The sequence below is a fragment of the Lissotriton vulgaris genome, chromosome 5, assembly GCF_964263255.1.
Source record: "Lissotriton vulgaris chromosome 5, aLisVul1.2, whole genome shotgun sequence".
Taxonomy (NCBI): domain Eukaryota; kingdom Metazoa; phylum Chordata; class Amphibia; order Caudata; family Salamandridae; genus Lissotriton; species Lissotriton vulgaris.
Window position 1 is genome coordinate 91,648,953 of NC_141693.1, and position 14,197 is coordinate 91,663,149.

Consider the following 14,197-nt stretch of genomic DNA (forward strand, 5'->3'; position numbering starts at 1 on the left):
AGAAAATTCAGAAAATTCTCGCCTCCATACCCCCAGCCGACCACAGTACCAACAATGAGGAGTGCCCCAAACCTGACCGAACTGCTAGTCCTCACCTGGATATCCCCGCCATCCATCTAGACACCCTCGGCCCGGTTACCATTGAAAAGGTTTCGGCAATGCTCGCCACAATCAAAAGTGGTTCCCCCAGCGACCCGGTGCCTATACGCATCCTCAAAAAGGTGGCTCCCAGTATTGTCCCCCCTCTAACGGACCTCATTAATTCTTCCCTACTTCAGGGAAAGGTCCCCGCCAGCTGGAAAGCGGCTGTTGTCAAGGCTCTTCTAAAAAAGCCCCTTCTAGACCCGCTGGACTTGGCCAACTACAGGCTAATTTCCCTCCTCCCTGGAATTAGTAAGATCACTGAAAAAATAGTGAATAAAAAGCTCTCCCAGTTTTTGGAGTCTAACAACTTACTCAGGAGCTCGCAGACAGGATTCCGCCCAGGTCAGGGCACGGACATCGCCCTCCTGGCTGCAGTGGAGGAGACCAGATGTATTCTGGACGCAGGAGGATCAGTGGCAGTGATCCTCCTGGACCTCAGTACGGCCTTCGACACTGTCAACCACGGGGAGTTAATCCAGCGGCTCAGAGACATCGGGGTGGATGGCACTGGTTCGCGTCATTCCTTAACCAGCGTTCCTTCCAGGTCTGGGAGAACGATACCCACTCCCCTGCAGTTCCCCTCCAGTGCGGAGTGCCACAGGGCTCTTCGTTAAGCCCAACATTATTCAATGTCTACATGTCCCCACTGGAGGAGGTGGTCATCCCGTTCGGAGTGAAAATCCTCAGCTATGCTGATGACACCCAGCTGGTGTTGTCCCTATCCCATCCCAACCATGAACCATCCAATCTCCACAGCTGTCTTTCCAAAATCCAGGGGTGGATGAATAACTCAGCGTTGAAACTCAACGGGTCCAAGACAGAAATTTTGCTTCTAGGTCATAAAGGGCTCTCCCTTCCCCCGAACATCTGGCCTTCCTGTCTGGGTGAACCCCCGGTCCCTAAAACCAAGATCAAGAGCCTTGGAATCTGGCTAGAGAAAGATCTGTCCTTCAAAACCAAGGCAAAAAAAACGGCTGGGATTTGTTTTGGGCTCCTGAGATCAGTCAGGAAAATCCTCCCCTTGCTCCCCCCATCTCCCGGAAATTGCTTATCTAAGGCCTCATTGTATCTAGGCTGGATTACAGCAATGCCATCTATCTGGGAGCCCCCAAAGCTACATACAACAAATTACAAAGAATCCAGAACGCCGCGGCCCGGCTTCTCACTAACACCCCGGCCAGATCATCGGCCAAACCAGCTTTGAAACATCTTCACTGGCTGCCTGTAAGAGAGAGAGTTAAGTTCAAGGCTCTCTGTCTGGCCCATAAACTCTTACAGGGCAAAGGCCCCCCCATCCTCAAAAATTTCATCACGCCTTACAAGGCCACAAGATCCCTCCGCTCGGACCATGAACACCTCATCACAGTTCACAGAGTGAAAAAGGCCCGTACTGGCGGACGGCGATTCTCTGTGAACACAGCCAGCCTATGGAACACCCTCCCCCGTAAACTAAGGATGGAATCTGATCACCTCCGATTCAGGAAACTATTGAAAACACACCTATTCCCCTGATCCCCATTCTGCCTCTCTCCCCCGCTACCCACCCTCTTGAATACCTTGGTCTCAGCGCTGGGATGCTTACGGGTTACTATGCGCTCTACAAAACCCCAATAATAATAATAACAATAATAATATTATTCCATTGTAGAGAACAGGTTTTATCAACAGAGAGCTGAAGCTCTCTGCAGAAAAGATCTAAAAATACTGCAAAAAGGTGCATCTGTATTTACTATTAAAAATGCAGCGCTGTCCAGGATTTAAATCCCACTCTGGCAGAAGAGTTACCCTTCTGAGATTCACCAGCTGTTGGGCCACATCTAGAATACTCCAAGAGAAACCCATGCTTTAAGAGCAGTCTTTGTTCAACGTCTCAAACTTGATGGAAGAATGGATGGTGCACTCGTGGAAAGTAGACACGTAAACAATGAGTATAAAAAAAATGCTTCTTTTTATTCAGGTAATCTTTAAAAACAGGCACACAGCCAACGCGTTTCGTTCCCAGTTGTGCCAAAAGGAAACTTCGTCAGGGATACAAAAGTCACAGACAAAACCAGACATTACTACAAAATACATATATAAAACCCCATTTATGAAGACATACAAATATATAACCAATCAACAAGCAAATATATAACCAATCAACGAGAAAAAAAGGCCCACAGTAACATACAAATAAAATAGAATGTTCCTTTACACATAAACGTCTGTAAGGGTCCTAATATTTCCCAGGTAGCTGCCACCCCTTTGGAACCGCACAACACTTTGATATGGTTTGTGGTCTCATAAACGTCTGTCATTATATAGGAAATATACAAAACTTGAAAAACTTTTTTCAGGGCTGTAGAATCAGCTTATGGAGCTTTTACTTACACATCTGCCATTCCAAGAGATGGTTCTGAGCTGTCCATGCCACCATTTAGTTAACTCATAGGGAGATTTTGACACAGAAATTATAAGGAATGTTTGTTCCCATTGTATTACTGTGAAGTGGAAAAACACTTAAACTTGAGGAATCTAAAAGCCTAACAAGAAATCTGGAGTCTACCTTACTGGGTGTTGGAATGTATGTTGAAGTTAGGACAAAGCTTCCAAATTGTCACTCTGGATGTCGCCGTCCTACTGAGGCACTTGAGGACTATATTTGGACCTGTCATGCCCATGTAAGCACAGGGATGAGGTGTCAGGCTGCTGACAGGACAGCCCGATCACATGAGTAGCCATTGTGTTCTGCCTGTGGGTGGGACAACTGCCAGATGTATCGCCTTACACTATTGTAGTCATGCACTGTCATGTGCAGAGGTCACGTGATCTTCAGGCCTGCTGGCAGAAGCCCTGTTAAAGATCCCATCAGTAACTTGTAAATCTACCAAAAAATCCACAGCCAGGCAGACCAATTAAACTGAAACCTCTATCACCCTTGAGGTGGACCTGGATATCCCAGATTGACAGCTTAGCTAGTACTTCAGCTTGTCTTGATGGCCATTCAGGCATCCGAGAGCATGAACAAAGATGAACTTTTGTGAAAGACGGCACCAGATCACCCATGATGTGTGACTGTGCACACAGGACCACAACCAATTCATCTGTCAAGACATAGCCGAGGGGAAGACCATTGCCCACAAATTTTAATGTGAAACATCATTTGCATGTACTGACCAACCACCTCAAGGGCTAGGCAGAGAATGGTGTTCAATGCTTTTTGGTCCTGTCCAGACAAAAGCGTACATGTTGCGCATCTAACAGATGCTGCAGGGACTTCTCCATCTGCTCAGTGTTACTCAGTTATTACACAGAAGAATTGATATTCTCTGCCCTGAGGATAATCAGCACATAATAACATACATAAACTATTCATAAAAATCAACTAATTAAAGGAATGGAGATTATCTCACTGAGGTGATCAGTGTTTGACTGCTAAATAAAGACTGAGACCTTGCATCTTTCATTTCCATGTTCAGTCTACCACAATGGAAACGATGATCATTCTACATCCAGTATCAAGTAGATGCTGAGAACATATCTATTAAAGTTAGCAGATCATGCTTAAGGATGGAGCGGAGCAAATTTATGATTGGTGTCGGTTTAAGAAAACTGTTTATGATGCTATATTATTAGACACAAGAAATTGATCCACTTCATGTGAAAAACATCTGGTCAGTTTCCACTTGGTCACAGGACTAAACAAGGTCATCCTCTTTTGCCATTTTACCTCTGGGTTGCCTATGAGCTCTAGCCTTTGGCGGTGTGACAGAGCTCTATTTTTTAGCTTTCAGGTGCTCAAGAAGGTAAAATGCCTTAATATACATATGATTTACTACGACTTGTCCGATCTTGCTATCTTGCCGCAGCACAAAAGATGTCCCTCTCAAGTGCCACTATAGGTAAAAAGCACATTCTCAAGGGACGTACATCTGGTTTTTGGCCCATGTTATGGTTAATGGGCCAGATTTTGCCCAAGCTTCCCATGGTCACACTCCCAGAACTTGCTGATCATCCTAGATCTAAAGTGCAAACTGTAGGAAGGTAGGATCCTTCTGCATGGTTACCCCCACATTTGCCTGCTGCTGCGATGGTTTCTGACTAGTCTGACTGAGATCCTGCTAAGCAGGACCCATGTCTCTTTGCTTTCTCCCTTAAATTGGCTATGGTGACTACTTAGGCACATCCAAGATTAGCTACTGGTGTACCCTTATAAGTCCCTAGTATATTTTACTAAGGTGCCCAGGGCATAGGTACAACAGGGGTCTCCCATGGGTTGCAGCATGTAGTATGCCACCCATGAGAGACCACTCAAATTGTGACTACAGGCCTGCCATTGCAGCCTGTGTAAGCTGGTGCTAGCACCACTTACGACAGATATAGTTTTCCCGATACCTGAGGTCACTGCACCTAAAACCTATAAGTCACCCCTTAGGCAGGCCTTTACAATCCTGAAGGTGGGGTGCTTGGTTCTAAGTGAGAGAGTGCCCCTTCATGAGCAGGACACGCTTCAGCCTACAGAGTCCATTCTTCCAGGTTGTCAGTGAAGCAGCCATATACTGTATAGAGGGGTACCGCGTAATCACGCGATGACCTTCTCGAAAACGGCTGAAACAAATCCTATCATGTTTGGTATCAAACGTGTAGGAATCATACCCCCATAAACAGCGTGCTAGGTATGATTCCAAGAACTGTAAAGCTCCTCCGGGAGGCCCTCGGTCCTCCCGGTACCAGCCTTCTAGACACGGACACCACAACATGACTGCTGCCAATCAGAGGCACGATTTTTCCCTCCTGCGGCTGAGCCAAGCTTGAGCAGGGGAAGGCAGGACAGTAGGTATCCTGTCACAAGGAGGTGTGACCACCTCCCAGACAGGGTTTAGTGTATTGGGGTAGGCTGGGAGTGCTTCGCAGCGCCACTCAGTCTGCTTGAGGGGCACATTTGGTGTCCTCCTTGCATAGTCCAGTTCAAACCCGCTCAGGGAGCCGTTGGCTCCCGCTCTGGGTGAAACTGGACATAGGGCATGGGAGTATCCTCCCCACTGCCCAAACCCCTCCCCTGGGAGGAAACTCTGAATCGTCCCAACTTTTTCTTTAGAGTGCTTAAGGGCTTACCTGTGGGTGGGTCCCTAGATTTGTCATGAGACAAGATTCATATCAAGACACCACTTCTGACAGTGTGGGCACTCTGGACTTCGCTCTGGGTATCAAGACTGCAACTGGGAAGAATCCTGCTGCTCCTGGACTCATCACCCTGCTTGTCTACTGCAACATCTGTGCCTGTGCTCCACAAAAGATCCTTCCAAGACCGGTGGGCATCCAAGACACCTGAAGGAATCTCCCATGAAGTTAAGCATTCACTTCCCTGCATCTGTAGGCTCTGTAACAAAGCTGGCCGGTCTGCTGATCCTGGACTCCGAAAGGCTCAGCGACAGAGGTGGTGGTTCTTCACATCCCTCTAGGCCTGCCCTGTCCTCTCATTGAGTTTGAAGCCAGTATCCCTCGTCGGATTCCAGGAACCGAACCCCTAAGCCCACGTCGACTTGCCGTTGCAAAGGCTTCTTGGCTCTCTCCTCAGAGATCTTTGGGATCCGAGTAGCCTCCTCCTCAAGCATCTCCTGTGACCAAGATTTTTGTCCTCATCACATTCCCCGCACCAAGGGCCCGTATCTTTGGTGTACTGCTTGAGGTCCTTTCCCGACTCCAGTGCCTCCGGCCTGTGGGTCATTTGAGGGTTTCTTTCATTTCAGTGGGCTCCCCTGATTGCTCAGGGTCTGCTTTGACTCCCCTGCTTGTGGCGAGTTACCTGGACCTTGCTGGTCCCGACACTGCACCTTACTCACTTTCCACATTGGTTACAGTTGCCAAGGCTTGTTGGTGTTCCTGACGGACACCCACCCCTCAACTTCTCAACTCTTGACATCAGACGTGGGACAGCTCAGGAATGGCTCCTGGTCATCCACACCATCGCCTGGTCCGCACAGCTGCAATTCCAAGGTCACTGTCAAATCTCCCGCAAAACCTGACATAGGTGGCCATTCGACTTCTGTGCCCCCTGGTCCCACCCGAGTGGCATAGGCTATGTCCCCTCTGCTTGCAGGTACTTCTCAACTTGAATTCACCTTCAGATTCCATGGGACACTTTCCTCTTCTTTGCCAGAGGCATCTTCCTGAAGTTCTCTTTCAAATTTGACAGTGGTTTCCAACGCCACTTCGCACCTATGCACCCAGCTTCCCTGGTGTAGATATCCGGGTTCCTAGGGTATCCATGGGTGGGGTGGCTCTCCAACCTTCTGTTTTTCAAGGGGTATCTTCAGGGTCCACCAGGAAGGGTCCTTTTTCTTTAAAATCGCAACTTACCCATTGACTTCAATTGAGCCCGCGGTCGTGTTCCCTTTCTGCACACAGCCTCCGTGGGGTTCCTCGTTACTTACCTCAGGTGTTTCCTTGGGTCCCCGGCATTTCTACGTCCTCTGGGTACAGTCTCCACTTGAGTCGTGGTTTGCATTCCTCTATTTTAGTATATGGTTTGGTCCCCCCTAGTGATCACTGTGTAATACGTGCTTTTTACCCGTTTTCTTTGCAAAGTATTGTCTGCATTTCATATATCTCTGGGTAGGAGATATTTGTATGTGTTAGTGAGTGTCCTAGAATAAATTCATATTTTTGTAAATTCACTGTGTGGTTCTTTTTCACTTAATCTATACCAATAAAATTACGTTCTGGAAAAACAAGCTGCTTTACACTCCTTCTGGACTAAGCCTGAAGGCTGCTCTCCACAGCTACCACTTAGTGAGATTTCCAAGGTTGTCTAAGACCACTAAAAACACCATAAGGGTTGTCTGGATTAGTGCAGGATGCTACACTTACGTAAGTGAGCCCCACATACTAAGCCAGCTTCTCACACAAACGTTTTAGTCATAGACCCCACAACTTCCTCTCCTTCCTTCTTTACAACAAACTCACACCCCACCAAACTAAGGGGAATACTTACAACATCCTAGCGACACCGGAGTGTCACTTTTTTTGATGCTTTGGTAGCACTGTGTGCTGGCCTATATTTACATGACCACGCAAAGCCATTTTGCATGGCATAGCACAGCCTTGCAAACATGGCCCTCTGCAACGCAGTATTCTGCATCAAAGGTGCCTCTCATGGGTCTTGCTGTGGGAGTTTCCACGCAACACCCATGGCTTTTTGATACAGCACCAGATTTACAACTACAGGGGAGGTATTAATGTGGGGCAAAGAGGAGAAATATTTTTATTTCTCCTCGTTTTTTGCTCCTTCTGCAGCACACATAGATTTTGTGCAGGAAGGTTGCCCTTTCCTGCACAAACACAATCATCCCTAAAACGCAGGCACCCTTGCACCATGGTGCAAGGGTGTCTGCATTGGGGTACGGCTGCTGTTTGTGCCCCAGCAAAGGAGAGAGCACAGGGGGGTGCTTTATTCGTGTAAATATGGCGCATCCGTGCAATTTTTAAATGACGCAGGAAACTTCTTGCAGTGCCGCGATGCTCCATTTCATTGTAAATATGCCCCTAAGTTTGGATGAAGTTGGAATGAAGTTCCTGTTATGGTCTTTGTTGGACTTGGTCCCTTTAGGCTAAAGTTCCCTAAACGTTTTGCCTTTCCCCTAGACCTTTTTTAGGTTTTGCCTAGCCAATGCGTACGAAGTACGCATGTGCTAGGAAAAACTTAATGATTTCTGTGTGTGGGGACTGGACCGTCCCCAGTCTCCCATTGGCTAGCTCCATAAATGGAGGCTAGCCATTGGGAGAGGGCTCTGCCCGTCAATCCCGGACCAGATTCGGGGGCGTTCCCGAGAATTTTTGGCTTTTGGCGACGTCACGCTACGTCAGCCAAAAGCCCTCGGGAACGCCCCCGAATCTGTTCTAGCATTGACGGCACTCGGCGCCCCTTCCACGAGTCCTAGGCTGCAGCTCAGGCTACCTCTTCCTGCGTCCCGCCGCCTCCGTCCGTCCCGCCGCAGTGGGGCCCTACAGCAGTCTTGGCCACCAGCACTACCATGGCGGGCGCTCTGCCGGGCTCCCGTGAGCTGAGGGAGCCCGGCGGCATCAGAGGCGGGAGAGCCCTGCAGCACCACCACGCCGCCGGCAGTTAGTAGTGCCTCGGAGTGGACGCGGAGAAGCCTGTGAGCTCACTGGCAGAGGTACACGTCTTACAGTCACTGCAACCTGGCGCTTGTGGTGAGGTGTGCTCCGATGTTTATGTTTCCAGCTCAAGTCACAAACCATAACACGTTTAAATCCTGGTTTCTCCACTTGGTACCGACCGTGTGATCTTGCGCAAAGCACTTTAACTCGCGGTACAAAGCTGCAGATTCCCCGGAACGGTCTAAGCTCCAGTATTAAGCCTTATCTTGGAAGGCTGCATCCTCTTGCACTGAAGCAGCACTGTGGGGGTCCCCCGTACCCAGGGATATCCTCGGTGCTGGCAGAGCTGCAGAAGCGAGGTCCCAGGGTCGGTCCCTCCCGCGCCTCTCCTTGTGCGCCCCTTGCCTCCTCTGTGCACCGCAGCGGCAGCGGGTGGCGAACGAAGGCTCCTCTGAAGAGTGGGCGCGGTGCCCTGGCACCCCTGGGGGCACTGCCGCTGTTCACGGGTCCAGCTGGGAGGGCGATGTGAGTGTGTGGGGTGCCACAGGTGCACCCTTCTCCCCCTGCAGGCAGTCTTGCGGAGCTCTCAGCTATGGTACAGGACCGGTGCTTGACACGGATCCTCCCCCTACCTTTAAGTACAGTGCATCCGCCCTATCCAATTACAGCGCCATTTCCACCCCCCGCGGCCCCTCCCGCCCCCTTGTGCGCTCTATTGTTTGCTAACAAGCGTCTGATGCAATTTAAGAGCCGCCAGACTCTGCCAAGCTGGGAGGACGTGCCTTATTCATGAGGCGCTGAGGTGGCCAACCTGCAAGTCTTGGCACCTCCCCCAGTGCCCTTGTGTGATGGGCAAGGGGCAACCCTGCTAAAGACAGCTCAGTGTGTTGGGACCCTACTGGAAAGAGTACCGTTAAACTCAGGCTACTATGATTGGGCAGATATAGGCCGCAATCCTTACGAGGTCGATATATTTACAGCCATATGTGAAACTCAACCTGTTATCCTTTGGAGGTCGATATAATCAGGGCCACTTGAATTGTGCGGTTCTGCAGCGTTTTCCGCATGATTATAGATTTGCGGCATATGTCACTTAATCCATCATCTTCTGTATCTGTGGATTTTAACCAAAAAATGTGTCTAGCTAAATCGGTTAAAAAGTTATTAAATATGTGGCCACACCTGTTTCCGCGCAATGGAATGCAATCCGCAAAGGTTGACTGGTCATCTTACAGTTGTTTATGACCATATTTGGTTGTTAAAATGGCACCAATGAGTTAAAATCTTTGCTCAGAAAGTGTTGGCAAGTGTAAAAGCACAAAATAACGAGCCAATAACATTAGAAAAATGGTGCCTCATCACACTGCATTATTTGCCTTCTTTTGCCGCATAGTTTGGTCCTCCCTTTCCGCGTCATTCGAGTGGCCTAGGAGATAATACATATCATAATTCAAATCTGGCATGTCATCTTTCCGAGGTCGATAAAAATAGTACTGCAGGTGACACGGCATTTAATCCTTCTGAGGCTGATCACGTGAACACCATTCTACTAACTCCCGCCATTGATCACCAGCAATATATATGACCAATTAAAGGGGTCAGGATTAATAAATGCTCTGTAATAGTATTATGCTTGATTTTTTATTTTCTCGAGGCCTGTATTGACAAGGTTAGCCTCGAGACTTGTATTCACAAAGTTAGCTAGACTTTTCCTGATAGTCACCCAAATTCCAAACTCTACCCATAAGAAAATCCATCGCGATCTATGCATCTATCTGAAATGAAAAGACTCCCATCTCACCATGAAAAATCCTTTTTCGATACGTCACTAGTTGCCCAGATATATTCTGGAATTTCATTGTAGTGGCATTTGGATGCCCTGTTAATGCCAATGAGCCAGCGATTTCCTGTACACGTGGTTCAATCGATGTATTTTGGGTTCAAGTTTGCGCATAAAAAAAATCGTAATAAACATAACGAATTGGAAATCATTTACAAAGCGCACTTTCTCTGGACTTCGAAGCGCTACTGCGTAATACTGAAAAAAAATGGCCAAAATTCTGCCCTGAAATGCTTTGGAAAAGGCGGTACCGTGGTGAATATTGTGACAGTGAGGGGAGTGAGCTGGGAGGGGTCGGTGGGTCTGGTGAAGAGCCTGGGTTCAGATGTGGATAAGGTTCAGACGACCCACGAAAGCCCTTCCTTCGCGTCCCTTTTCAATTCACACCATGCAGACGCCGCCTGCCCCCAAGCGCCACGACCTCAAATACACATACCTCAGCGTCGTTTTGTTGTTCTAATGTACTGGATAAGTGCCCCATCCAGACTTCCTGCCGAAGCGCACTCTGACCCCCAGCCGCGCGCTCATCTCCAATAGATCCTTTGCTCACTCAGGCACGCGCAGTCGTCTTTAGCTCTGGTGGCACCAGGTGCGAAAGTCTTTTTTGGTGCCCCCATCAATGACTTTCGTCCCCAAGGATTCCCTCACTACCAGCGTCCACCAGCGCCCCTCATCTCACCAAAGCCACCTCTCACACGCATTTTATTGCTTTATAGCGCTGCACGTAGCAATGTAGGGTGTCAGAGCACTTTACATCACACACGTTACACAAACATAATGAATAATTCCTGTATAATACATCAGTCTATATGAAATGTTACTTCAGGCAATGAGAATTACAAGGTGTAGGAATCACGTCATCCATATGAGTAGGTGATATATTTTAAGAGTGGCCTGGAGAGCACAAAGTCAGGATTTAAAACGTACCACAGAGGTTGGGGTTGGCTTTTCTGATTATATATTTCTATACAAACAACCCCTTTTTAGGTTTTGCCTCGGCGTTGCGCACGAAGTGCGCATGCGCTAAAAACCTCATGAGTTCAATAAGGACTCGGGTACACGCCTCCTGCTCCCATTGGCTAGCTGCATAAATGGAGGCTAGCCATTGGGAGCTGAATCTGTCTGTCAACGCAGACCAGATTCGGAGGCGTTCGCGGAGGCGTTTTTGTGTTTTCTTCCGTGGGCGTGGTGTTCGTCTTCAAGATCGTCATCAGCGATCCGCGAGGGAGCCCACTCCTCGGGAAACTTTGCCGCCCGCCTGCCTGAGCTAAAGACGGGCCGCCGCGCTGCCCGCGGCGACCCGGAAGTGACTAGCCGGCCGGCCAATCCTAGTGCGGCCGGCCGGAAGTGCCCGCCCCCCCGCAGCCAGGGGGAAGAAGGAAGACGGCGGCCCAGGAGAAAAAGTATGGCGGCTCCCGTGGCCTGGAGGGAGCCCCGGGAGAAGCGGAGGACGTTGCCGGTCTCCCATGCTGAAGAGGGAGACCGGAGAAGTGCCCAAGAGATTGCCGCCGTCGCAAGGAGCCCCCGCCAGGACGGCGGCCCAGGAGAAGAAGTATGGCGGCCCACGCGGGGCTCCTGTGGCCTGGAGGGAGCCCCGGGAGAAGCGGAGGATGTTGCCGGTCTCCCATGCCGAAGAGGGAGACTGGAGAAGTGCCCAAGAGATTGCCGCCGTCGCAACGAGCCCCCGCCAGAGTGCCCGGTAAGTTAAATGGGCTACCGAGCGCAGCAGCACCACCACCAGAGGCTTGGGGCTCGGAGCCGCACCATGGTGGACCTGGGCGGCTGCCCCAGGAGACACCTCTGCGAGCCCCTGCCGCCCCCCCCGCCCTGCTCTGCTGGGCCCTGCTGCTGCTCTGCTTGGGGCTCGGAGCCGCACCATGGTGGACCTGGGCGGCTGCCCCAGGAGACACCTCTGCGAGCCCCTGCCGTCCCCCGCCCTGCTCTGCTGGGCCCTGCTGCTGCTCTGCGCCCCGGAGACTCGCCGCTGCTCGGCAGCGGGCAGCGCTGGCACCATGTGAGCTTGGGGCTCGGAGCCGCACCATGGTGGACCTGGGCGGCTGCCCCAGGAGACACCTCTGCGAGCCCCTGCCGCCCCCCGCCCTGCTCTGCTGGGCTGGGCCCTGCTGCTGCTCTGCGCCCCGGAGAGCTCCGCGCTGGCAGACTTCTCAGGTAAGACCCTCTCTGCTTCCCAGCCTGTCCTCTCCCAGCCTGTCGTCACCCAGCCTGCCCTCTCCCAGCCTGCCCTCTCCCAGCCTGCCCTCTCCCAGCCTGTCCTCTCCCAGCCTGTCCTCTCCCAGCCTGTCATCTCCCAGCCTGTCCTCTTGCAGCCTGTCCTCTCGCAGCCTGCCCACTCCCAGCCTGTCCTCTCGCAGCCTGTCCTCTCGCAGCCTGTCCTCTCCCAGCCTGTCCTCTCCCAGCCTGTCCTCTCCCAGCCTGCCCACTCCCAGCCTGCCCTCTCCCAGCCTGTCCTCTCGCAGCCTGTCCTCTCGCAGCCTGTCCTCTCGCAGCCTGTCCTCTCGCAGCCTGCCCACTCCCAGCCTGCCCTCTCCCAGCCTGTCCTCTCCCAGCCTGCCCACTCCCCGCCTGCCCACTCCCAGCCTGCCCACTCCCAGTTTGTCCTCTCCCAGCCTGTCCTCTCCCAGCCTGTCCTCTCGCAGCCTGTCCTCTCCCAGTCTGCCCTCTTCCAGCCTGTCCCCTCCCTGCCCTTTCCCAGCCTGTCCTCTTCCAGCCTGTCCACTTCCAGCCTGCCCTCTCCCAGCCTGTCCCCTCCATGACCTTTCCCAGCCTGTCCTCTCCCAGCTTGTCCACTTCCAGCCTGCCCTCTCCCAACCTGCCCTCTCACTGCCCTCTCCCAGCCTGCCATCTCCCAGCCTGTCCCCTCCCTGCCCTCTCCCAGCCTGTCCTCTCCCTGCCTGTTGTCGTGTCCCGGCGGCAGCAGGCAGCAGGCAAGAGCGTGCACTGCGTCCCCGAAGTAACAGCCCTAAAGCAAGCAAGAAGTACGCCCCCTCCCACCAATCCCTGTTAGGTAGTGGAAACTGTCCAAACTGGGGTGCAGACAGCCCCTCTCACTTTTCGGCCTGGTACCACTGCACCAGCCGCACTACTTCCCTACTGACCGTTCTCCACTTCAGCCCCGTCTAAATTACAATTCCTGCTTGTGACCCTTTTGCCTGCTTGTGCTTGTTTTCGTGACCCTGTTGCCTGCTTGTGCCTCCGTGTGCCCCTGTTGCCTGCTTGTGCCTCCGTGTGCCCCTGTTGCCTGCTTGTGCCTCCGTGTGCCCCTGTTGCCTGCTTGTGCCTACGTTTTCGTGCCCCTGTCGCCTGCTTGTGCCTCAGTTTTTGTGCCCCTGTTGTCTGCTTGTGCCTCCGTGTGCCCCTGTTGCCTGCTTGTGCCCCTGTTGCCTGCTTGCGCCTCAGTTTTCGTGCCCCTGTTGCCTGCTGGTGCCTCTGTGTGCCCCTGTTGCCTGCTTGTGCCTCCGTGTGCCCCTGTTGCCTGCTTGTGCCTCCGTGTGCCCCTGTTGCCTGCTTGTGCCTCCGTGTGCCCCTGTTGCCTGCTTGTGCCTCTGTGTGCCCCTGTTGCCTGCTTGTGCCTCCGTGTGCCCCTGTTGCCTGCTTGTACCTCCGTGTGCCCGTTGCCTGCTTGTGCCTCCGTGTGCCCCTGTTGCCTGCTTGTGCCTCCGTGTGCCCCTGTTGCCTGCTTGTACCTCCGTGTGCCCGTTGCCTGCTTGTGCCTCCGTGTGCCCCTGTTGCCTGCTTGTGCCTCCGTGTGCCCCTGTTGCCTGCTTGTGCCTCCGTTTTCGTGCCCCTGTTGCCTACTTGTGCCTCTGTGTGCCCCTGTTGCCTGCTTGTGCCTCCGTGTGCCCCTGTTGCCTGCTTGTGCTGTGTGGGTGTGTGTGGAAGGCTCGGTGTGGGTGTGTGGAGGGCTCTGTGTGGCTGTGTGTGTGGGGAGCTTTGTGTGGCTGTGTGTGTGGGGGGCTTTGTGTGGCTGTGTGTGGGGGGGGCTCTGTGTGGCTGTGTGTGTGGGGGGCTCTGTGTGGGTGTGTGTGTGTGTGGGGGCTCTGTGTGTGTTTGTGTGTGTCATTTGCGAGAGATAAAGCTGGTGGCATTGTAAAT